Source organism: Rousettus aegyptiacus, unplaced genomic scaffold (genome assembly GCF_014176215.1).
Source record: "Rousettus aegyptiacus isolate mRouAeg1 unplaced genomic scaffold, mRouAeg1.p scaffold_m13_p_9, whole genome shotgun sequence".
Classification (NCBI taxonomy): Eukaryota; Metazoa; Chordata; class Mammalia; order Chiroptera; family Pteropodidae; genus Rousettus; species Rousettus aegyptiacus.
The window spans coordinates 72,998,962-73,025,881 of NW_023416312.1; the positions used below are offsets into that span (position 1 = coordinate 72,998,962).

Sequence of the window (26,920 nt, forward strand, 5' to 3'; positions counted from 1 at the left end):
TATCCAGCAAAGCTATCATTTAGAGTTGAAGGACAGATAAAGAGCTTCCCAGACAAAAATAAGCTAAATGAATTTATCACCACCAAGCCAGCATTACAGGAAATGTTGGAGGGACTTCTTTAAGAAGAAAAAACATGTACCAAAAACAGGAATAAAGAATGGTAACAACTACATTCCTATCAATAAGTACCTCAAATGGAAAAGAATTAAGTGCTCCAACTAAAAGATAGAGTGGATGAATGGATAGGAAAACAAGAGCCCTACATATCCTGCCTACAAGTGACTCACTTCAGATTAAAGACACACAGAACTTAAAAGGAAGGGGATGGAAAAAGATATTGCTTGATGAACCTAGAAGGTATTTAAGTCAGAAAGAGAAAGGGAAACACTATATGATTTCTCTTATATGTGAAATCTAAGGAATAAAAAGAACAAACTAATCAAAAAACAGACTCACAAATGTAGTGGACAATTTGGTGACAGACAGAGGGGAGGGGCGTTAGGGGGTTGGAATAATGGGGTGAACGGTTAAAGAAGTACAAATTAGTAGCTGATGGATGGTCACAGGGATAGGGAGCATGGCATAGGGAATGCAGTTGGCATTAACATGTTGGCTAGGTGGAGGGTCAGGGAAGGGTGGGAACAATTGTTTGTATCATTTTTTGAACTATATAGGTGTCTAACCAATGTGCTGTATACTTGAAACTAATTAAAATAAATAAATTAAAAAATCATCATGTACTATTTCACAGTCGAGGATGGGGGAGAATTTCTTAAATAGCTCAGCTGGGAAGATCACTAACCAAGGTTTGGCTCAATCTACATGCCTGTGCTCTGCTCTCAGCCATTGTACTCTATATTTGGCAGTGGTCGCTGTGACCTCTTCCTGCTCTTCTGAACCTCTTCATAATACATGGCTCTTATTTCTCATTGGAGAGCCAGGGAAAATCACAGAATGAATAGCAAGGTAAGTAGAGTGCTCCTGGGATCTAATGAGTAAGATGGACCATATTGCAGCATCCCTAGATCAAAAAATTCTAAGCCTCTCAGAATTGCTTGAAGGGAGTGGGGGAAGAGAAGGTGCTGTCATATTTGAAGTTTCTTCTCATATCATCCAGGATACCAAGCCATGATTTTTATTCAGGAATCACTTATCGAGCTGCTAATGTATATAAAGTTTTGATGGGGGTATAAAAATCAAGGAGACCAAGACTCACACTCTGGTGGGGAGAGAGACAAGTAGGAGCACTACTCTAATAGAAGACATGTGCCGTACAAATAAATGCAAATGAGGAGACACTGGTTTTCCTCCTCCTACAATAGGACTTTATCCACCATTTAACATTACAGACCATTCTCCAGTTCCTTTTCCATTCCCTTTTGATGATGATTTTCTCAAAACCATCTTTGCAGATATATGCTCTTTCATATGCCTGTGGAAAACACTATGTCGCTTAAAATGTTTGTTCATTATTGTTATTACTACCACCATTATTTGACTGCTAAGTGAATGGACAGGGAACCAGTAAATTACTTTTTAAGGCACTCTAGTATCTTCCTAACATTTCAAGTCAAATGTATACCATTTCAAAACCAATATTTCCTTCAGACTAAAAGCAATTCATTTCTCTGTGTCATTTCCACCTTCTTTCCACACCATGTGGCTAGAAAAAGCCCAAACTTTTTTGGCTTCTATTACTCAAAATACATACATATGCTTGATTCTACCTGCTTCATTATGAATATGTAAAAGATAGTTTTATATATATATGTATATGTACACACACATATATAGATATATAGATATATATGGCATCTATATATCTATATACCATAATCCCTTTTCTTCTGTGTGTGCCTCATCTCCATTCTACTTTGTGAATTTGCATCTTTGAATCTCCCCCTTTTCAGTCATTGTTATCTCAGTTTGTCCATATGTATGCTGAACGTTCATTACTATCTTGCTTCAGACATTTTCTTCTTATTATGTAAGCTTATTATGTATGCCCTGTTCTTAATAAGGATTACACTCCTCTGCTTCTATTTGCCGAATAGTCACCTCACTCCTAATTATGTATTTTTTTGTCATTTTGTTTTTAGGCGAGCTGACCCCTTTCATTATTTCCTGTATTGCAGGCCTCGTAGTGGAAAATTCTCTCAATTTTTGTATGTCTGGAAAAGTCTTAATTTCTCCTTCATATCTGAAGAAGAGCTTAGCTGGATACATTACTCTAGGCTATTGGTTTCTTTCACTTAATAATTTAAATATTTGATTCCATTTTTTTTCTGGCTCGTAAGGTCTGCGCTGAGAAGTCCATGGATAATCTAAAGGACTTTCCTTTAAAGTTATCATTTTCTTTTTCCTGGCTGCCTTGAGAATTCTGTCTTTGTCATTGATTTTTGATAACTTTAATACAGTGTGTCTTGGTGAAGGCCTTTTTGAGTTGAGATAATTGGATGTTCTGTTGACTTCTTGAATTCCAAGCTCCAGCTCATTTCTTAGACTTTGGAAATTATCATCTACTATTTGTCTGAAAATGCTTTCTAGTCCATGTTCCTTTTCCTCACCTTCGATAATGCCCATTATTCTTATGTTTCCTCTTCTTATTGTATCAGCTAGTTCTTATTTCTTTCATTCGTTTTCATTCTTTGGTTTCTCTCTTCTTCTTTATGATTTATTTCTAGAATTCTGTCTTCGATATCACTGATCCTTTCCTCCATTTGGTCAACTCTGTTTCCCAAGCTTACTATTTCATTTTTCAACTCTTGCAGTGTGTTCTTCAACTTTAGAAGTTCTATTTGGTTCTTTTTAAGGGTTTCAATCTCCTTGCTCTGCTCATCTAGTTGTTTTTTTCAATTCCTGAAATTGTTGATATGACTCATTTCATAGAGTGGAGCTGGACCTCACACATCCTGAAGGGATGTGTGGATCCCCAGCTGCAGCATCTCATCTCAGACCAGAACTCACAACGTATTATAGCCTCCCACAACTGCTACCACAGGTATGTGCCATTTCACAATCCCCATTTTATAGACCAGGACACTGAAGCACAGAAGGTCATAGTAACTTGCCTAAGATCGGACAGATAATAAGGGTTGGAGCTGGAATAGAAAATTAGATCTGCTCTTCCCCAGGGCCAGAAGTCTACTGTTGCTCTGTAAAGTCCTCCCTCCTTTAATGGCTACAAAATATCTGCTCCTTCTATTAGCTGCATGCTGGGTACAGATTTATGAATTGCCATACTCACACTTAAAGTCTGCACATTAAGATGCCCTTGGTCTCATTTCTTTTATTGAACAAGACAGAAAAGAAATATTAACTTAGGAAACTTCTTTCTCAGAGCCTGAAACCACATTCTCCTCATATTTATTTTTATATCCAATTGCTGGGATAAGATTCTAGAAGTAACAAACTGTTGATAGAGATATGAGGGCAAAGAGTCTCTCTCCCACATTGTTGGTAGGGCGGAGAATTGACACATTCTTTCTGGAAGGCCAACTAGGAAATGTAACAAAGGCAGATACTTTAGTCTGCTTAGTTCACTGGTGTACCCCCAGTTTCTAGAACACTGCTTACAACATAAGCAAGCTGGCTCTCAATTAATGTTTGTGGCTGGAATGAATGAAGTGTCTGGCACTCAGTGAATGGCAGCCTTTATTATTGCTGCTCTCCCAGCACAGGTGCTGCTGGAGAGGAGCTAGTCAATGAGATAAACAGTTCACACTGCTGAACTGACATCTATCTAGCTGATGAGATCAGAAACCTGGGAGACATTCTAGATCAATTGCTTCTCACTCTCCCAAGCTGCCACTTATTATTTAGACTATTCACTCCTATCATGGCAGAAAGTGAGAGATGGGTTTCTTTGTAGCTTCACCCATGTCATATCATCAAAATTTAGGTTTAGGTGTTTCAAATTCTCAGTCACTCCATGTGCATTTGAAAATATTAAAATCAACTGCCCCTGTGGCTATATTGAGACACAGGTTATGCTTCCATCACAATGAGTTTATTACAGTGGTGACAATGAGACCTATAACATTTCTTTTGCTAAAAGTTAAATAAAGTAAATTAAATATAACTGCCCTACAAAATATGAATGTTTTAGATACTGTTTGGTATTTTTCTTCTATTAAAGAATAATTGAGAGTAATAATAAAGTATATTATTTTTGATTGCTATGTGAGAACACATCAATAATATAGTAAGAATTATTAACTTCATCTTAGAGCACACAAGTGAGTCTCAGTAAGAGATAGAAACAGGACTAAGGTTATATAGCCAATGAACAGAAGGTAAGTCTGGCACCAAAGTCTGTGAACTTTCCATTAGATATTTCAAGTAAAAGTATTGACATTACTGAGAAAAAATGTATTGCATTGGAAGATCAGTTATAGGGGCAGAGGTAATTGCCAGATATAAATATTTGATAGTTTCTGGTTTGTCAAACACAGGTTAAAGCTATTTGAAAATTTGTGAGTAAAATACTTAAATTTTACTAGAGGTTGATTTTAATATCCTGGATGGACCAAGATATCATTTCGTTCAGGAAAACATAATTGAAAATAGAATCTCTTTAGTATTATTGCTATTTGAAACTCAAAGAATGACATGTAAACTTTTTCCTTTTCGGTCTACCAGAGTGTTTTACAAAACTATTTTATTTATTAAGTAATTTTAGAGTTATTTTAAAAGTAGAATATTTATAATATCATCAAACTATGTAAAATCTTTTACATGGTTAATATTTAAATAGCCATAAAAGTATACAGAAAGAAAATTTAAACCACAGGTAACACTGAACATGTTGGCATATTTCTTTTAAATCCTTTTAATAATTCTGTATGAATGTAGATATGTGTATAAATTACTTTATTGAGGTTACACTTTCTATAAATCTTTATGCATGATGTGGTTATAAAATGTTTTGCTCTTTTTCTATTAATAAATGTAATAATTTCAAGAGCAGAAAATAAAGACTTTGGTAAAAAGAGGAATAAAGGGAGAATAAAGTCTGAGCAAATATAAAAACATACTCCCAAAAAACTACAAGAAATAACACTGTGTTGTTACTGGCTGACAAATACCAATTATTAATGGTAGTATGTATGATTATTTTCATAGAATAAAAGACAAAAGAATTGGTGGAAACATCTGAAAATAAAATAATGAGGGACATTAATATAAAATCTGAAAGACCTAGGAAAAGAAAATGATAAAACTCTTTTGAGTGCACTATTAGAAGATTTGAATGAAAGGAGAGAATTCAAGCTTAGAGGATGGTGAGCATGGTAGCTGAGAGGGAGGGAAAGACATCATCCTAAAATCACCTAAACCCCAGTCACATCACAGGCTGACAACACAATTACAATGCAAGAGACCCTTTGCCCCACTACACTTGCCATTATGCACAGTAGCTCATTGGGAATAAAACAAGTATGATGACAGCCAGGGGTGAGATAGGGGACATTTTGGAACACAAAGGACCCTATAATCCAGGGGGTCATAAATGGCTTCTCATAGGGGTTGATGTGTGGGCCATCCGACTAGTATTCATAGCAACTGAAAGCTCAAAGAAAAGGATCAGAGCTCCAACCAGTATGAAACCTATGTATGTCACCATTGCTGTCAGAGAGCCCCAAGCAGAAGATTTCAAGAGACCTCAGAAGAGCATTCTCTTTCCAAGTAGAAGGTCTTGAGTTGTGGTAGTGAGGTCTCAGCCTCCCCTGCATCTCTGTGGAGCCTTCAAAACTGTCAAATGCTGGTTCCTGAATATTACCAACACACTTGTTGATATGACAAAGCTGAATTTATTGTTCACCTCAGCAAGGGAGAACCCCATTTCTCAAAGTTGTGGTGGTGTTTCAGGGAAGAAAGGAAAGGTCAGAATTTACTGAGAAATAGAAGTTTGATTTAAGGCAGAGGCTCTTTCAACCCCGTGACTTGATTAGGATTGGGTAAGGATCATGATACCAACTGTAACGCAGGAGCCCCAGACCTGGAACTTGCACCTGAGTTTGGATATTCTGGAAAACCCACCAGTAGGAACAGAGTGGTGAGAACTGTTGTTTGTTACTCATGAGGCAGTGGCAGCGGTAGGAGCTGCAAGAAGAAAAACTGCTGCTGATCAAGAGCAAGCAGAGCTTTTTATGCCCACAAGCAGAGTCAGGGATTATTTTATTGGAGGAGCCACCTCCTTCTCAGATGGATGGGAGCAAGATGTGCTTCTGGTTACAGGAGCAGATAACGTCTACAGGAGCAGCAGGCAATGTCCTTGGGAGTAGGCACTGCTGAAAGCTCTTTGTGTGATACTTTCCTTGGCTGTTGGCCAGGCAGCCATCAGTCTTCTGAGTATGTGGAAGGGCTATGTTCTGAGTTAACTCTACACCAACAGTCTTATTTGTGAAAGCAACAAAGGGAGGATTTTAAGGAGAGGGATTCAAAAAATTTTAGGGCACAAACTGTTCATGCTTGCCATTTTTCGAAGAGTTGATGGGTCTTTGGAGAAGTTCCTGTAATGAAGAAAGTATTTGGCTGCATAGGGGAGTCTTGGAAAATACCAATGGTAACAGTGGACTAGGAAAGTCACATTTACGTATGGGTGGTTTTATTTCTGTGTCCTGGCTGAGTATGTGGATAAACTGTTTTGATCCTTCTATATAGCATTTGAATAAATAATAATCTTAGGTATGTGTCTATTTTGTGGTGTCAAAGTCCTTTAGTTTTCCTGAATCTCAAGGAAAGATGACAGCTACTCTTAGGTGTGTGTTAAGCCCTGAGAAATAAATTAAATCTCTTTCAGCAGTCTGCTAAAACCTTTAGGTGGATATTTTATTTAATCCTCACAAACATGATGAAAAATAAGCACTATTATTAATCCCTATTTTATAGAGAAGGAAACCGAGGCTTCGGCAGGTAATAAATAATTAGCTCACATTCATGTGGCTACAAATACATCTATTTCCAGAAAGATCAAGAAAAACTACCCTCAAGAAAACTACCTTATTCTGTTCCATTGTGCAAAAGGGAGCTGGGTTCCAGGTTCAAGGTAATGATTTGGCAATTCTGTCCAAAGGGTGGAAGACTAAGGCCTTCGCCTACTCCAGTCTGGGTCTGGATTGGCTCCCTTTAGCTTCCCGAGGAAGCGCGGTCCCTGCGGCACAGCCATTTTTGATAGAGTCCTCGGCCTGAGCCAGCGCTACTACGAGTTCAGAAGCCACTGGCTCACCCGTCTGCGCAAGCTCCAGCAGGCTGGTGTCCGCGGTGCCTGCTTTGTCCTTTTCAGGTTACCAGGGGGCCCTACGACACAATCGTCAGTGCGGGGGTGTGGAGGGTGGAAGGGCGACGAAAGCCACGTGACCAGGGAGCTGCGCGCAGGCTAGTAGGGGACCGCCATCTGGAGGCCAGGACGGCTGCGTGCTCGCTCAGACTGCTCCCCTAACTCCACCGCCTTCTCCTTTCGCTCTGCGTGGGCCATACGGTGAGGCTGCAGCGGTGAAAGCGAATGAAGTTCTGACACACGTATCTGTAACATCCTGGCGACTCTGACAAGCAGCCGCGTGAGTTTCCCGAACACCGGAAGGCCCTGGGAGGAGACACTTCACCCTGATTTGTGGCAGTTCTTACCCTTCCCGCAACGCAAAGGAGGGACTTCGTCCCAGCCTTCCCCCTAGCTCGGAGCGGTGCTGTTACATCCCGGTTACACCTCCTCACAACCCTTGGAAAGGTGTGCTTTCCCCTGGAGTACCCCCACGGGAGCGGGCTTAGGGGGTAGAGTTTGTATCTTTTGACTTCTGGCAGGACTTCTTGGCACTGAATAAGTTGCCCCCCCCCCCCCGCCCCGCTGCCTCCCCCCAAAACCGCCAACGTTTTCACAGGTATGCCATGATAGAACAGTTCACCTGATTATGAATAGGGCTTGAGAGTTGCAGGAAGTGAATTTGTTACCTGACTAGTTTATTGCTTAGAATAGGGGCCTTAAACATATTTACACGTTAACAGGCAGAGAGGCCACGGATTATCCAGATGACACACTGGGATCACCCAACCAAAAGCCCATGGAATCCTCAAAACATCTTAGAGTTTCACAGAGAGATGCTGACTTTGATTTCTGTCATCACTACCCCAAGCCCCAACCGACAAAAAATGCTTCAGAAACTTAATTCAGCAGAATCCTTACCAGATCTTGTAACGGGATAGTCCAACTGGTGGAAAAAGTTGATAAACTAATGCAATAGACTGAGAGACTTTTTAAGAGCTTTATATTTTGCATACCATAAAATGCACTAATTTTAAGTGCACAGTTGTTTTTGTAAATTCACAGTTGTGCAACAATCACCACAATCCAGTTTTCAAACATTTGCATCACCACCACCCCCAAATTTCTGAAAGTCTGTTTACAGTTGATCTCTCCTTCCACCTCTAGCTGTAACAACCACTTTTCTGCCTTCTGTCTCTATATAGTTGCTTTTTCTGCACAGTTATTGTGAAGAATCATACAGTGTGGACTTTTGTGACTGGCTTCTTTCTCTTATCATGGGGTTTTCCAAGTTCATCCAAGTTGTAGCATGTATCAGTACTTCATTCCTTTTCATGACTAATATTTCACAGTGTGCATATAGAATGCTTATCCACTTATCAGTTGATGGGCATTTGACTTATTTTCAATTTTTGGTTATCATGAGTAATCCTAGTGAGAAAATTTGTGTGGACATATATTTTCGATTCTCTTGATTTCATAACTTGTGATGGTGCTTCCCTAACACCCTTAGGAGACCTCTAGCATAATACTTAGCACACTGCCAGTAAGCTTGGATTCATTCTCTGTCTCTCCACTGGAGAAGGCAAGGAACGTGTTCACTTGTTCTCTGGTATAGGAATGGAATTTCTGGGTCATATATTAACTGTATGTTTAACTTTTTTAGGAATTTACAGACTGTTTTCCAAAGTGGCTGCACCATGTACTGTTTCCATTGGTAAATATATGAAGGTTCCATTTTCATCACATTCTCACCAACTCTTATTTTGTCTGGTATCTCATTGTGATGCTAATTTGCCTAGACTGAGTGGTATTTGGTTTAGCTAGTATCACTTCACTTTATGATACCTTTTAAAATATTTAAATCTAGGTGTCAAAGTGAACAATACATGGTTCCTCCTTGCAAGAAGCTCATGGTTCCTTCAGAGAGACATATAAAGAAACAGATAATTGTAGTGCAGTGTGTTAAGTCCTCTGATGGAGCTGAGGACAGGATGCTATGGGGAGCAGAGAAGAGGGACACCTAACCTAGGTTGGGGTGGGGGAGTAGATGGAAGCCTTTTCTAGAATGAGCTTTAATGTGACTCTGGTTTCCTTGTGTGCAGCCTTATCAAAATTATATAGGTACATAGTTTTTAAAAACTCAGAGTTTTACATGGTTTGCTATTTAAAAAAAAATAAAGGAATCCCCAGCCTTCCTCCTCATTCCCTGCTCCCTCCAAAGTAATCACTTTCTATTATTTTAACTTTTTGGATATTTACCTCTATATCTTTAAATAGCATAGCATGTTTTATTTGAGGAAGAAAAATAGTCAGCCCTGACATAGGCCAAGTAATCACCACCCTCACTTGCACTGATTTCTAAATGGGTCAGCCCCATTAAATATTAATACATGATTATTTATGAAAGCCACAGTCACAATGCAACCTACCTTCCTGCAATTTAAATTAAAGAAAACAGGTATCACCAACAGGTACTGGAATAACTGAAGTAAGACAAGATATACATTTTAAAGGAGTGGCTAAGGACTTGTTTTCCTCATTCATACTTTAGTACCATATAACTTCAGTAAGCCACAACCCAATTGCAACTATTAACTATGAAGAATGGTATTTTCACTTATAAAGTTTCAAAGAAAAAGCCAAATCACAGGCAAGTAGCATAGTATAGGACAGAAGTTGGCAAACTATGAGATAAGACTGTTTTTTCAGATGAACATTTATAATCAGTTTGATGGTAGGGAACACTAACTTTCAACCAAAATTAAACCAAATGTTATTTTTCTTCCCGATTTTTTTTCATTAGCAGACCTGTATTACAAAGTATTATATATGGATTTCATCAATAAAAAAATTATGGAAATTAATTTTTTCTATTGTCATAGAAGTACCTACATAATATCCTCAGTTTTGTTTCTTGGCCCATAAAGCCTGAAATATTTACTATCCAACCTTCACAGAAGAAGTTTGCCAACTTCCAGTTTAATAGTATAAACAGAGGAATGAAAAGCAATTGCCACATACTTGCTGTGTGACCTTAGGAAATCACTTTGCTAGCCTTGATTTTCATTATTTATAAAATAGAGATAAATGGTGATAGGTAGATGAGATAACCTCTATGGTGAAACCCCCATCCCCTAAGGTTGTGATCAACTAATTATGCAAATATTTATTGAGCTACTACTATGTAGAACTGTTAAAAGCATTGGGGATATAGCAGGAAACAAAATTCCTGTCCTGAAAAAAAAATACCATTCTAAATGAAAAAAAGACTTAAGATGCAATATGTGGTCTGAGATTGGATTCTGATTTGAACAAATTGGCTTTATAGGACATTTTGAGGAAAAGTAGGGAAATACGAATATGGGTGGGCATTAGATAAGATGGAAGCTAACATGGAATGGTAGAAGCCATTAACTGAAAAAAAGCATTATGTGCAGTATTATCTCATTTTGGTAGAAAATGCATATCTGTATTTTAAATACTTAGAAAAATACCTGAAAGGTTATGTACTAAGCTGTAAACAGTTGTAATATCTAGGTGGTGGGAATATAATGTTTATTTACTTTTGTTTTCTAATTTCCTATGATGAACATATAGTTTGTAAAGAATAAAAGATGCTTTTAATTAAAGAAACTTCTTTCTGGAGCTTACATGCTAGTGCCTCTTTTAGTATTAATATTGCCATATCTGTCACTTTTTCCTGGGGGAACACATGTAAGAATGGAGAGTGTCCCCTGTTCCCCCTCCTTGCAAGTAACAAAGGATGAAGGCGTTCTCTGTGAAATGGCTGTAGAATGTAAACTGATGCTGCTGGTATTTCTCTTGGAGTTTTACTGGTAAGTAGAGCTTTCTTATACCTAAGGATGGAGGGGGATTTTGTAGTGTGGCCAGCATTTGCCCTGCAATAACATGAGTAAGTAGTTGTGACAGAGACCATATTTGATCCAGAAAACCAAAAATATTTACTATCAGCCCTTTAAAGAAAAGGTTGTGGATCCCTGTTCTAGGCTCACCAGAACACTATCTCAGTAGGCATGTTTGTGGGGAGAGAATGCCCACTTTACAGCTAAACTGATAAAATTCTGATTTATAAACTTCATTCCCTCTTGAGCTTTATTAGCATGTGTTAGTATTCCCAATTTCACATGACTCGAAGTTACTTACAAGATTGGACTTCTTATCCTCCAAAGCTGATTGAAGGCCAGATTACAGAAAAACAGAAAAGTCATTAAGGTAAATGATAGCCTGTGAGCCCTATCAATAGCTTGCTAGCTAGTGCTTCAAATTTAATTTAACTGCCTCCTCCCAGAAGCCTCCTCTCACTCAGTCTGATTTCACTGTTGTGCACCTGTGCACTCATAGCACCCTTTGCAGACCTCTGTCATAACACTTAGCACATGACCTGTGAGCCTGGATTCATTCTCTGGCTCTCCACTAGACAGGGACCATGTTCACTTGTCCCCTGGTATATAGCCCCTGAACCTAGCATAATATCTAGCATATACATAGTAGGTTACTAGCTGTGTATCCTTGGCCCTGCTAATTCTCTGAACTTCAGATTTCTTGTCAGTAAAATGGGGATAATAATAATAGTGGCTACCTCAGTTGTTGTGAGGATTAAATGCATGTGTGTTAGCAATTCAGTGAGTACTTTTTGAATGAATGAATTACATATAGGAAATTGTTTAGTTTATCCTGAGAATTGTAAAAGTCTATATCACCAGTACCTAAAGTTTACCTTGTTTAGATCAGCAACACATTTATCTTACATTGCCCACTCAGACTGGGGCAGCATTCATTTATTCTGTCAGCACATATTTATTTATTCTGTCTGCCCAGTGTGTGCCTGTATTATGCTAGATATTAGGGATACAGCAGAGTATCCACAGTCTCCACCCTCATGGAGATTACTTCTAGTGGGAAAGATGGATCAATAAACAAGTAAAGTGATATGTAAAAGTATATTACAGACTGTTATCAATGATAAAATAAATAGGCTAAATTGGAGTAATTGAGACAGGCTGTGACATATCTGGTGATTAGGGATAACTTCTTTAAGGAGGTGACATTTATGGTGAGACTGGAAGAATGAGCCAACCATGAGAGGAGCTGAGGAAATAATTTCAAGCAGAGGGAATAGTAAGTGCAAAGGCCTTGAAGACAGAAAGTATGTGGCATGTTCAAAAATGGAAGGAGGCAAAGAGGGTAGAAGGATGAAGAGGTTGGGCTCATTCTAAGAGTAGAGAGAAGCCATTTATTGAGTTTAATGAGAGTGAAATTATTTCTCATTCTGTGTTTTTAAAAACTTAAAAAAAATTCCATGTGGTAGACAGAATAATGTCCTCCCCAGGCCCCTGATATCCAGAACCTGTGAAATAATGTTACTTTATATTACAGAAGGGACTTTTCAAATGTCATTAAGTTAAGGATCATGACAGGAGATTATCCTGGTGGGTTCTAAGAGGAAGGAAGAAGGACCAGAGTCAGAGGAAGGAGATGTGATGATGAAAACAGGGCTCATAGAGATTTGAAGATACTGTGCTGCTAGCTAGAAGATGCAAGAACAGGCCTTAAGACAAGGAATGCAGGCAGCCTTAGAAGCTGAAAAAGACAAGAGAACAAACAGATTTGCCACTAAAGCCCCCAGAAAGAACACAGCTCTGCTGACACCTTGACTTCAGCCTGTGAGACCCATTTTGAAATTCTGACCTTCAGAATTGTAATATACATCTGTGGTATTTTAAGCCACTAAGTTTGTGGTAATTAGTCACAAGAGCCAATACTCCCTGTGTGAAAAGAAAAACCCGAAACTAATGAGATTAAGTAATTTGCAGGGATGGATAGAAACAGGATAGAAAGGATAAGGAAATGGGACTGGGATAGAAGGGATGGGAAAGTCACATTTTCTGAGTTTATCTTTTGTATATACTTCTCATTTATAGAATGAGCTTAATATTTCACAAACTAAAAAATTTTAAATCGATATGTATATGGGGGGAGCCAAAATGGAATACAAACAAACAAATGCATTTAACTGTATTACAAGTGAATAACAACCACAATGAAGGGGTGGGAGAAAAAACTAACCTAAGTGTAATAGACTGAATTTTGTCCCCTCAATCCATATGTTGAAGCCCTAACCCTAGATGTGACTGTACTTGACAATACGGTGTTTAAAGATGTAATTAAGGTTAAGTGTGGGGCCCTAATCCAATATGACTAGTGTCCTTATAAGAAAAGGAAGAGATACTAGGGATGTGTGCATATAGAGAAAGGGTCATGTGAGGACACAGCGAGAAGGTGGCCATCTTCAGGATATGGAGAGAGGCCTCAGAAGATACCAACCCTATTAATATCTTGGTCTTGGACTTTTAGCTTTCAGAGTTATGAGAAATATATTTCTATTTTTTAAGCCACCAATCGGTGGTATTTAGTTATGTCAGCCCGAGTGGACTAATGTACTAAGTAACTTTGGAAAAGGATATTTTGACTATATACTCTAAAGTAGTGGTTCTCAAACTTCAGTATGCACTGGAGTCACCTGGAGGGCTTGTTAGAACTCTGTTTACTGGTCCCTACCTCCAGAATTTCTGATCGAATAGGTCTAGAACAGGACTCAAGAATTTGCATTTCTAACAAGTTCCTAGGTGATGCCAATGCTGCTGGTCCAAGGACCACATTTTGGGAACCACTATTCTAAGGCTGAAGACAAAACAAAACTATATAAATGCTATATTCTTAGTAGGTTTTCTACAGGGGTATGGATTAACAATTCTAAATCTATTTTGTGTATATTCTAGTATCGAGCAAATAAGTAAATATATTGTGAATAGTAAGAATCAGATTTTACTCTACAGAGAAAAGGAAGGAGTTACACATGAGGAAAGACAGAAGACTAGTGGTGATGTTAAGTATTGGTATGAATGCATTATATACACACACACACACACGCAGACACACACACACACACCACAACCCTACACTTCACACAGAGAAAGATAGAAATAGATGTTTGTGTATATACACATATTTCCTCTCTCTGCTGAGAAAGCCTATAAGTGGCAACACCTCAATACCAATGAGGACACCTAGCACTCAGATCTTGTTTTTAAAAATACCATTCTCTGAATAAAAGGAACAAAGACTCTTGAAGAAATGGCTAATTCCAGGGCTGGGACAGGGAGAGTATGATGAGCTTAGAATGTTTTCTTCTGCCAGAAAGAAAGTACTAGTGGAATAATGAGAACATTTAAAAAGGATGCAGGAGTCAATTTGAAGGGGTTCCCAATGGCAAAATCTGGGACAATTTAAGCAACAAAATAGGTAATGATACTAATGGGGTATAACCCATAGAACAAACTAAGAATTTGTGAATCGGTTCTAATATAGGGAAATAACTGAATAAATAATTGAGGAAGAAAGAAAAACACTTGTTTATAGTAGAATTCCAATTAATACAGAAAGAATAATGGGAATGGAAACATCATTTGGAAAGCACTACAGTAATAACTGTTTCAAGCGAAAATCATCAATGGATACTAAAAGTACTGGATAAAATAATATGATAAACAGTATATTTATATAGTCTCAAAGTATCTCTCTACAAAATGCCTGTTTATTACAAAGGGGAAAGGTGTAACTTTACTGGGGTGGAACCTGGCAGACACCACCTTAGCCAAGTGATCAAATTAACATCACCAATAATGAACAAACTAATATCATGTGCCTCTTGATAGAATACACTGAGAAGGATATGCCATTGCATCTGTAGTATTCTTGCCAAAACATATAACCTAAACTGAGTCATGATGAACCATTAGACAGACCTCAAATTGAAACTGGTCGTTGTTTTTCAAACTTGTCATGGTAATGAAAGACTGCCCCCACCACTACCACCACCAAAAAAAAAAAAGACCAAGGAAATCCAGATTAAAAGAGCCAAAGGAATCATGTGTGATCCTGGATCAGAAAAGGACATTTGTGGGACAATTGGAGAAAATCAAATACTATCTATTGATTATGACATTGCATTAATGTTAATTTTTTATTAATAATACTGTACTGTGGTTATGAATGATGTTAATATTTGGAAAATCTGGGCGAAGTATATATGGGGATTTCTTTGTACTATTTCTGCAACTTTTTCTGGTAAATCTATTTCAAAATGAAAAGTTGAAATTGAAATGTGTTATTTAACCCCCTCGCCCCCTCTGACAATATCCATGGGTGATATGAATGCAGTATGACTTTTAGAGGGGCCAGAGTATAAGTGGGGAGACTAGTCAGGAGACTGTTGCACTAAACTAAGGGAGAGATGGTGGTGGCTCAGACTGCAGGGATGGCAGTGAAGATGGAGAGAGGTGGGTTGATTCAGGATACATTTCGACATCTTCATGGTAAGGACATTGCACAAGAACGAATGGAAAGGAGAACTTTATTTGAAAAGGAGGTTCTCTGGGGATTGCCTTCAGATAAAATATAGAACAGAATAGACCCTGCATGCCTATGAGTATTTTCATTAGCTATTGTGGATTCTGAATCCTTTAGTATGTAAGTTAGACAATTTATCATGGAGTTTGTATTTTATCTTTTCCCCCCATAGTTTCTAGTCCAAGAGAAAACAAGGGAAGGGGCTTTCTTTGTTCCCCTCCTGTGTTTGCCTCTGCCAAGAACTTTTCTCTTGTTCAAAATAAAGTACAATTTCTTTTTTTAAAAAAAAATAATATACATATTTTTTATTTTTCAGTTATAGTTGGCATACAACAGCATATTAGTTTCAGATGTACAACATAGTGCTTAGACATTTATATAATTCACAAAGTTATCACCCTAACAAATCTAGAGCCCCCCTGACATCGTACATGGTTATTACAGTATTACCGGCTATATTCCTTATGCTATCTTTTCTATCTCCGTGACTATTTTGTAACTACCAACTTGTACTTCTTAATCCTTTCCCCCCTTTTCACCAATCCCCTCCCCAATCCCCCTCACATCTGGTAACCTAAAAAATGTTCTCTGTATCTATGAGTTTGTTTCTGCTTTTTTGTTTATTTATTTTGTTCTTTAGATTCCACATGTACATGAAATCACATGGCATTTGTCTTCCTCTACCTGATTTACTCCACTCAGCACACTGCCCTCTATGTCCATCATGAAATATCTTTTCCATCCCATTACTTGTAGTCTATGTGTATGTTTTGAATCTGGAATGAGTCTCTTGTAGACAGCATATGTAAGGGTCTTGATTTCTCATCCATTCAGCCACTCTCTTGATTAGAGCATTTAATTCTTTTTCATTTGAAGTACTAGCTGGTAGATATATAGTTATTACCATTCTTTATTTAGAGTGTGTGTGTGTGTGTAGTTTTTCTTCTTAAAGAAGTCCCTCCAACATTTCATTTAATACTGGCTTGGTGATGATAAACTCCTTTAGCTTTATCTTGTCTGAAAAGCTCTTTATCTGTCCTTTGATTCTAAACGATAACTTTGCTAGGTGAAGTAATCTTGGTTATAGGTCCTGGGTTTTCATCACTTTGAATATTTTGTGCCAATCCCTTCTGGCCTTTAAAGTTTCTGTTGAGAAATCAGCTGACAGTCTTATGGGTATTCTCTTGTAGGTAACTAATTGCTTTTCTCTTGCCATTTTTAATATTGTCTCTTTGAATCTAACCTTTGGCATTTTAATTATGACATGTCTTGGTGTGAGCCTCTTTGGGTTCATCTTGTTTGGGATTCTCTGGACTTCCTGGGATTGTATGTCTATTTCTCTCACCAGGTTAGGAAAGTTTCCATCATGATTTCTTCAAATAGGTTTTCAATTCCTTGCTCTCTCTCTTCTCCTTCTGGTACCCCTATGATGCAAATGCTGTTAAGTTTGATGTTGTCCCATAGGCTTCATAAACTACCCTCATTTTTTAAAATTCTTTTTTCTTATTGCTATTCCGATTGAGTGTTCTCTGCTATCTATGTCACTGATTTGATCCTCTGATTTATCTACTCTGTTGATTCCCTCTAATGTACTCTTCATCTCAGATATTATATTCTTCATTTCTGACTGGCTCCCTGTTTTCCACCTCCCTTTTTTTATCTCTTTGTTAAAGTTCTCATTGAGTTCATCTATTCTTCCCATAAGTTCATTGAACATCCTTATAACCAGTGTTTTGAACTCTATATCTGGTATGTTGCTTGTCTCCATTTTGGTGAATTGTTTTTCTGGAGCTTTGTTCTTTTCTTGCATGTGGGATATGCTTCTTTGTCTCCCCATTTTGTCTGTTTCTATGTATTAGGTAGGGCTCCTAAGTCTCCCAGTCTTAGTAGAATGACTTCATGTAGGTGTGCTGTGGGACCACTTGGCACAGACCCGGGAGGGGTCCAGCTGCAGGCCAAGTTCAGCTGCAGCCTGTGCACCTCCAGGGCCACCTGGTAAGAGTCACCATGCAGTACACATATGCCTGCCACCTGTGCTGGGCTTACAGATGCCTTGAGCGGCCAAGTTAGAAACCAAGGCCAGCTGTCACTAGCGCACGGTTGGGGCTGCTCAGCAAGAGGTGCAGGGCACGCCAAGGCCAGACACTGCTTTTTTGAGTTTTGCGAGCCTTTGAAAGATTTTATGAAAGCTTGCAACAGGAGCCAAGACAGCTGGTTTGTGTGGAATAAATCATAAGAAGTGGCTTGGGTGTGCTGACAAGATAGGAGAAGCAGGGTCTCGGGGAATCCCCTGGGTGGAGCAACCTGTGTTATCCAGATTGATATAAACTGTATCTGCATGCTGGGAGGTGAGAGGGCTCAACAAAGGAACAATGGTTTCTGCCTGCACCTCTGTCCTGGAGAAAGCCGTTCCTCCAGCCCTTGCTGTGAAGCCCAACAGCTCATTGCCTCCCCATATGGCCCTGGCACTCCTTGAGCAGCTGCCCCAGTGCTGGCGCTCAGAGTAAACAAGTCTGTCAGCGAGTAAGGCCAGACCGGTTAAGAGGAAGGTCTGTTTCCCGTAGCCTTCTTCTGTCTTACTCAGCTGCACCTCCTGCTGGTTTTCACAGCCAGAGGTTGTGTGGACTTCTCTTCCTGGCACTGGAACCCTGGACTGGGGAGATCAGTGTGAGGCCAGGACCCCTTTCTCCTCAGGTTGGGGAGGGGGCTCTGCAGCCAAGATAGCCCTTCCTATTCTTGATCACCACACATAGTTGTGGGACCCAGGTGTTTCGCATCTCCATCCCGCCTACTGTTTGGAGGTGACCTGTTATTTAAGGTGACCCAGCTGTAGGGCTTCTGTTCAGCTAGACCTCTGGCGACTCTGGTTGCTCTGTAGTTTTGTTTTTTGGTGTGGTCGCTAGACCTTCTATGCTATCTTGAATTCTCTTTCTGAGTCTAATCTTGAATTTTCCTTTTTTCTATTGAGGATTTTTTCTGTGAAGTGTTGGAGTCACTTCCTTTTTGATCTTTGTAATATAAAGCCTGTTTTGGTTTTATTTCCATTGCTTTGATAGAGTGCTTCCACCAGGGGGAGCTCCTTACTATATGTAGGTCAATTTCTTTTTTTCAGGAGGCAAAAGAAAGGAGACTTCATCAGGTAAAATATGAAAGCAGTGGAAAAACAAACAGTAGGAAATAAGGACCGAACAACATCTCCTGAGACTTGACTTGGTCTTAGAACTAGCTGGCTTAAATGCCATTTCACTTGTTATATTGTGTTTTGGTATGATTCTGGCCCATGTGTAAAGATTTCCCTCTTCCCAATCTATTTCATTTATTCCATCTACAAATATATATTGACCCTATACTTTGTGTCAGCTATTGTTGTAGATTCTGAGGCTTCACATGTGAACAAAATTGACCAAGTCCCTGACCTGGAGCTTATTTCATATGTTAGCAACAGACAATAAGTGAGATAAACAGATAAAATACTATATTAGGGGGTGATAAATGCCAAAGGCGGTGGTGGGGGGAATGCAGGGGCTGTACGTCCTTGTACAAACTTTGACTTTTACTCTGAAAGAAATGAGAAGGATTGGGAAAATTTGAGTAGAGGAGTGGTATGATCTGACATATTTTAAAAGGATCATTGGTGTTTTTTTTGGATAATAAATTATAAAAGGGGACCAGTCTGGGCCTGGCTGGTAACAGTGGAATAGAGAAGAAGTTGTTAGGTTTTTGGATATATTTTGAAGGTAGAGCTATCTGGACTTCCTAAAAGATCAGATATGGGATATGAGGGAAAGAGAAATAAAGGCGAAAGGGTCACCATGTTGCAAAACACGACAGCATTGAATAGAATGTAACTGGCGCTGTCTAGAGTTGTGTAACATTAAATTTATTCCTAGGTATTTTATTCTTTTTGGTTCAATTACAAAAGGAATTATTTTTTCTACTTTTTTTTCCCTGAGACTTCATTATTAGAGTATAGAAACGCCATGGATTTTCGAACATTGATTTTGTATCCAGAAACTTTACTGTATTTGCTTATTGTTTCTAGTAGTGTTCTTGTGGAGTCTTTAGGGTTTTCTGTATAGAGAATCATGTCATCCACAAATAGTGACAGTTTGATTTCTTCATTTCCTATTTGGATGCCTTTTATATCTTTCTCTTGCCTTATTGCATTTGCTAGGAACTCCAATGTTATATTGAATAACAGTGGCGATAGTGGACAGCCTTGCCTTGTTCCTGATCTTAGAGAGAAGGTTTTAGTTATTCATCATTAAGTATAATGTTGGCTGAGGGTTTGTCATAGATGGCCTTTATCATGTTAAGGTACTTTCCTTCTATACCGATTTTGTTCAGTGTTTTGCTCATAAATGGATGCTGTATCTTGTCGAAGGCTTTTTCTGCATCTATTGATAGAATATGATTCTTATTTTTTAATTTGTTTATGTGGTGTATCACGTTAATTGATTTGCATGTGTTGAACCATCCCTGTGCCTCTAGGATGAAGCCCACTTGATCGTGGTGTATAATCTTTTTAATATGTTGCTGTATTCAGTTTGCCTAGTATCTTATTTAGGATTATTGCATCTGTGTTCATGAGAGATACTGCTCTGTAGTTTTCTTTTTTGTGTGTTATCTTTACCAGGTTTTGGTATCAGAATAATATTGACCTCATAAAATGAGTTGGGAAGTATTGCCTCCTCTTCAATTTTTTTGGAAGAGTTTGAAGATAATAGGTATTAAATCTTCTTTGAATGTTTGGTAGAATTCACTGGTGAAGTTATCTGGTCCTGGACTTTTACTTTTTGGTAATTGTTTCAATTTCCATACTGCTGATTGGTCTATTTAGATTTTCCAGATCTTCTGGATTCAGTCTAGAATGATTGTACTTTTCTAAATACTGGTTTATTTCTTCTAGGTTATTAAATTTGTTTTTATATACTTTTATAGTATTCTTGCATGATCCTTTGTATTTCTGCGATGTAAGTTGTAATTTCCCATTTTTCATCCCTGATTTTGTTCATTTGTGTCCTTTCTCTTTTTTCTTTAGTGAGTCTAGCCAGGGGTTTGTCAATTTTATTAACCTTCTCAAAGTATGAGCACCTTGTTGTATTTATTTTTTGCATTTTTTTGTTGTTGTTGTTTTGTTTTCAATTTCATTTATTCCTTCTCTAATTTTGATGATTTCTTTTCTTCTGCTGATTTTAGGCCTCATTTGTTCTTTTTCTAATTTTTTTAAGATGAAGCTTTAGTTTGTTTATTTGGGCTTATGCTTGTCTTTGGAGGTAGGCCTGTAATGATATGAACTCTTCTCTTATGACTGCTTTTTCCATGTCCTAAAAGTTTTGATATGTCGTACTATTATTATCATTCATTTGTATGTATCCCTTGATCTCTTTTTATTTCTTCCCTGACTCAGTTATTCTTCTGTAGCATGTTGTTTAAGCTCCATGTATTTATGGTTCTTCTTGATTTATTTTTGTAGTTGATATGTAGTTTCAAAGCATTATGGTCAGAGAATATGATTAGTATGATATCAATCCTCTTATATTTGTTGAGGCTATGTCTGTGTCCTAGTATGTGGTTGATTCTTGAGAATGTTCCATGTGTACTAGAAAAGAATGTATAAGCAGCTGTTTTGCGATGGAAGGCTCTGTAAATGTCAATTATGTCCAGTTTGTCTAATGTGCCACTTAAGGATGTTATTTCCTTATTGATTTTCTGTGTGGATGATCTGTCCATATCTGACAGTGGGCTATTAAGGTCCCTTACTATGATAGTGTTTTGATGTGTTTCTCTTTTTAGTTCTGTTAGTAAGTGCTTTACATATTTTGGGGGTCCCTGATTGGGAGCATAGGTATTAATAAGTATTATGTCTTCTTGATGCCTGATTCCATTTATCATTATGAAGTGTCCCTCAGTATCTTTCTTTACTTTTTTTATTTTGAAGTCTATTTCATCCAATATTCGTATAGTTCCTCCCACTTTTCTCTGAATGCCATTTGCTTGAAATCTTATTTTCCTACCTTTCATTTTGAGTCCGTATTTGTCTTTGGACCTGAGATGTGTCTCCTAGAGGCAGTATATGGTTGGGTTTTGTTTTTTGATCCATTCTGCAACTCTGTGTCTTTTTATTGGTGAGTTTTCTCCATTTACATTTAGGGTGAAAATTGAAATATGAGGTCTTCTTATAGCCATTTTATCTTTTGCTTCCTGGTAGCTTAGTGTTTTCATTGCTTTTTTGTTCTTGTGTTTCTGTTTTCTTTATTGTGGTTGGCTTTTGTGGGTTTTCCTCTGGTTCTTTTTGTTTTATGTTATATACATCAATTCTGAATCTTTGATGTGTAGGTAACATTATAAATATGAAAACGATATTTATATATACACAGTCATCCATTTTCTTCTGTGTGCATCTTACCTGCATTCCCCTTTCCAATTTGCATCTTTGAATTCTCCCCTTTTCAGTCATTGTTATATCAGTTTGTCCCTGTGTATGCTGAACATTCATTACTATCTTGCTGTAGCAATTCTCTTATTATTTAAGCTTATAATGTCCTGCTCTTAGTAAGGGTTGCACTCCTCTGCTTCTACTTGCCTGATAGTCACTTTACTTCTAATTATGTATATTTTTTTTGTCATTTTGCTTTAGGTGAGCTGACCCCTTTTAGTATTTCCTGTAGTTCAGGCCTCATAGTGGAGGATTACCTCAATTTTTATACATCTGCAAAAATCTTAATTTCTCCTTCATATCTAAAGGACAGCTTAACTGGATACATTATTCTAGGCTGGTAGTTCTTTTCATTTAATAGTTTAAATATATGATTTCATTCCTTTCTGGCTTATAAGGTTTGTGCTGAGAAGCCCAAGGATAATCTATTGGGTTTTCTTTATAAGTTACCATCTTTTTTCCCCTGGCTACCCTGAGAATTATATGTTCATCATTGATTTTTGATAACTTTAATACAATGTGTCTTGGCGAAGGCCTTTTTCGCTTGCAGTAGTTGGGTGTTCTGTTGATTTCTTGAATTCTTAGCTCCAACTCATTCCTTAGATTTGGGTAATTCTCATCCATTATTTGTTTGAAAATGCTTTCTATCCCTGCTCCTTTTCCTTGCCTTCGATAATTCCCATTTTACTTATGTTTCCTCTCCTGATGGTATCAGCTAGTTCTTGTAATTGTCTTTGATTATTTTTCATTCTTCAGTTTCCCTCTTCTTCCTTCTGATTTATTTCTAGATTTCTGTCTTTAATATCACTTATCCTTTCCTCCATTTGGGCGACTCTGTTTCCCAAGCTTGCTATTTCATTTTTCAACTCTTGTAGTGTATTTTTTACCTCCAGAGGGTTTATTCTGTTCTTTTTGAGGGTTTCAGTCTCCTTGCTCTGCTCATCTATATGTTTTTTTCAGTTCCTGAAATTGTTGATATGACTCATTTCAGAACTCATTTAGTTTTTTTCAGAAGTGCTATCCTGAATTCTTGGTCATTTAAGTCACATATTTCTCTGTTTGTAAGCTTGGTTTTTGGAAATTTTTCTCCTTTCTGAGATGCTTCGTCACCTTAGTTGTTTTGGTGTTTAATGGACTATTTCTCTGCCTGGGCATTAATGGAAGTGTATTCTGTTGTTTTTCCAGAAAGAAGATTTATTATATAAATGTCTCCCTTTAGCCTGCTGCAAAGAAGGCACTTTCCTTTTGGTTTCCAGTAAGTGGCGTGTAAGCCTCTTGGACCCCTGCTTTATATAATGCCTAAATAATGACTTTTTAATTTTCTCGTAGATATTTAATTACACTTCCCAGCCTCAGTTTCAGTCCCTGTCAGTGTCAACAACAGTCTTGGCAGCATTTGCTCAGATTCCCCTGGGGCTTCGCGGTATTCCATTTCAGAGGGTATGGTGTGGAAGCTCTCTGTTGGAGGTTGGGGGCTGCGGCTCAGCCAAACCAGGGCCGGTAAAAATCAACTGTTGTTTCTCTGCTGGTTGCTTCTCTGCTTTCTTCCCTGATGACTAGACTATGCCACCAGCCGGCCACGGGGAGCTCATAACTTTCCCAAGCAGGGCTGTTCAGGGAAGTCACCTCATGAACTCACCATTTCTTCTCCCCAACCCCTCCTCCTGCAGGGAGCTCCAGAGGCTGCGAGAGGTTGCTTCAGTCTTGGCAGCATTTGCCCAGATTTCCCTGGCGTTCCGCGGTGTTTGGTCTCTGAGGGTATGGGGTTGTGGGTTGCAGCTCAGCCTTGGTTTTGCAACCAAGGCCGGTAAAGATCAACTGTTGTTTCTCTGCTGTCTCGTCCCACTTCTCTGTTTTCTGCCGTGATGACTGGGCCCTGCTGAAGTTTAGGCACTTCCAGGCAGACTGATCAGGAAAGTTGCTGCACAGTCACCCCCGCCCCCTCCTCCTGCAAGGAGCTCTGGTGGCTGCTAGAGGCAGCTTCTTTATTTCTCCCACTCTACCTCCTGACACCCGGGGTTCTGACCTGTGGTAGTTCTTATGCACAGATCTTACACTCAGATGTGCTGGTGTGGAATTTGGGTGTCTTTTGTCAGTTTTAGATGTTCAGCTTATTGTTTTTTCAAGGAGAGAGATCTGAGGATGTCTCTCACTCTGCTGTGTTTCCTAGAATCCTTTGTTTATTCTTATTCTTCCCAACTTTCTGTCATTCTGAGCCATTTAACTTGTGTGGGGACAGGAGATTTTGAGGCTTGGCCTGATCCCAGGCAAATATTCAGTAGCACAGCACTTAACCCCAAGCTAGGCTCTGACACCTTCTGTTCTCTGGTCCTTTGCCCCAATCCTAGAAGGAAGAAATAGCAGTGAACTCCCTCCAATACACAGAGAGCACTAAAGCCACAAACTTTATTCCCCAGGACTTTTCTAGTGCCTTGTTTATAACCTAGCTCTCAAGAGTTTTCTAATCTGGTTTCCTAGCCATACAGATTATAAGCAACAGGAAGAGATATTGGAGTAGGGGATGGGGAGAAGCTCAGAGAAACTGACAGGGGAAGTGCCTGCTGAAGGCCTGACATCCTGACAAGACAGAAAAACAAAATAACATAACACAATAAATGATGTTGATTCTGATTACCCTGAGTTAGCAGGGTAAGAAATCTGAGAAGTATGTGATATATAACATTTCATATCATTAAAAATACTGTTTAAAAGTGGTGTTTAAAGCATAAGATTCCCTTATCTGTACAAATCCAATTATTTCTAACTCTGCCATACCTCACCTAAACCAGAATTACAAGCTATTTCCTCTAATGAGAATATAATACCTTTTCATAGTAGAGATTTGAAGCCCTGAGGGGCTGAAAGGAACACTCATTTTGTGAGAGTGTTTCAGGCATCGAGTAAGAGTGTAATGTGAATGAAGAATTCATTCATTTAGTGATTTGGTCCTTCTAGAAGTGTTACATTTCAGACTTCATAGGAGTCTACCTCAATTGCCCATAGGCTTTTTTCCACATTTTTTCTATTGACCCAGGAGCCACCTGAGGTCCTCTGTGGAAGCCCGAGCTGTGTGGGCATGCAATTTAGAACTTGGGGTCCCAAACAGGAATGACTTCAGTCCTCAGAGATGTCACTGCCTGGATTCACTGTACTGATGAACCAGCCCAGCATATTCGTCACCACCTCTGAGTCAGATGTCTGGGCAGGGCACAGGGACTGGTATGCAGATTGCAGTCTGTCTTGTTTGTGTGACCATGAGCTTTCTGACCAGCTGCTGTGAACTGGCAGGCCTTGGGTGGGAGACTATGCTGGTTGGGCCAGGGCTTTCTGCTGCTGTGATGCATCTTCAGTTACCTCCCTCCTTTTACTAGTTGATTAATAGTCTGGCCATGCACCTCACAGCAGGAAGGTCTGTTTTATTCACTCCTCTTGACCCCCTACTCCATAACACAGAGTGTGATTGGCTCAGCTCAAAGTAAAGAAACAATGAGGCTGTAGAACCCCATAAACAGTCAGAAGCATGTCTCACTTAGCCCTTGTAATTGTAATGCCTTGGCTCTGCCTTTTTCTACCCTTCCCTGTTCTGGCCTGTAACATGTTTCACTGCGGGATAGTTGTGAAATCTGGTAGAACATTGGACTGGGAATCAGGAAATATGGGTTCTTGTCCTGGATCAGCTGTGGGCTGCTGTGCAATCTTAGACAAATCTCTCATTCATCTGCCAGAGGCGGAGGGCACAATGGTTGCATTAGATGATTTCTAAGTTCTAATATTTAAACCTTCCATTCTCTTTCCTAGTCATATAGACAGGAATGTTTTGGTCCATTTTTAAAAGTATCTTTTATTTTCATTGATATTCATGTCTCTCTTCACCTGAGCCTCTCTTTTGGTGATGTAGTTATTTAATTCTTTTGAAAACTGCCCTGAGAAAATGGAAAGATTGTATTAGAGGTGCATAAGTTCTGGGAGTTTTGATTTTGGAACTGACATATGAAATTCAAGATTAATAGAGTTATCGTAGTCTCATATGGAATTTTAATCACTGAATTACAGGGAGATCAGCCCAGCTAACCATTCTTGTATGATGCAGACAGATTTGGAACTAGACATCTTAGCCTCAGTTGACTCTTTTGCAAGTGACGTGAGTAGGTGTAGAAGGAATATGTTGTGCCATCACCTCACCTCTCATCCTTAGCACTGCTCAGACAAAAAGCAGGGAAATGGCTGAAAATGGTGTGGCAGCAAAGCTGGACATGGATACCAGACAAGTAGCAGAGTTTATTAAATGCCCACTGTTGATGACTGAGCCAGGCATTGTGGAGCAGGGAGACTAAGAGGACAGCTTCTACAAACAAATGCTGCCTGTTCTTGCTACTGGGATTACATCAAGTTGTTTTTTTTTCATTTGGCATGCTCTTCTTCTCCTCTTAGCTTATTCAAAATCTTATCCATCCAGCATGTTCCATCTCTTCCATTAAATTCCCCCAATTATTGAGGACTTCCCAGTTCCTGAGCCCTCTGTGGGGGATACAAAGATGAATAAAGACTTAGTTGCTATGCTCAGGCTGATTGTACTGTTTCGTCCTGCTTGCATAAATGTTGCTTCATATATGTTTCTTTCTCATTTTCAACTAAATCTTAAGCCCACGTAGGGCAAAAGCTATGTTTCAGGTGTCCTAAAACCACTCCAAGTTGGGCGATTCACTAGAAGGACTTACAAGACACAATGGCTAAAGTTTATTACAGCAAAGGATACAGAGAAAGACAGCAGGAAAAATGCATGTATTGG

At 38.8% G+C, this 26,920-nt stretch overlaps 1 protein-coding gene and 1 non-coding gene across 2 annotated transcripts in view; both read left to right on the forward strand.

Moving 5' to 3' along the window:
* Positions 1-3,960: 3,960 nt before the first annotated feature.
* Positions 3,961-4,045, forward strand: LOC118608158. The gene has a single exon (XR_004952951.1). It is a non-coding gene; the product is annotated as a small nucleolar RNA SNORA1 (small nucleolar RNA).
* A 3,048-nt stretch (positions 4,046-7,093) lies between these two features.
* Positions 7,094-26,920, forward strand: part of LONRF3 (LON peptidase N-terminal domain and ring finger 3) — a 129,156-nt gene continuing 109,329 nt past the window's right edge. Inside the window, exon 1 of the mRNA XM_036226856.1 lies at positions 7,094-7,560. The gene's annotated coding sequence lies outside the window, so the exon portion shown is untranslated. The remainder of the gene's footprint in view (positions 7,561-26,920) is intronic.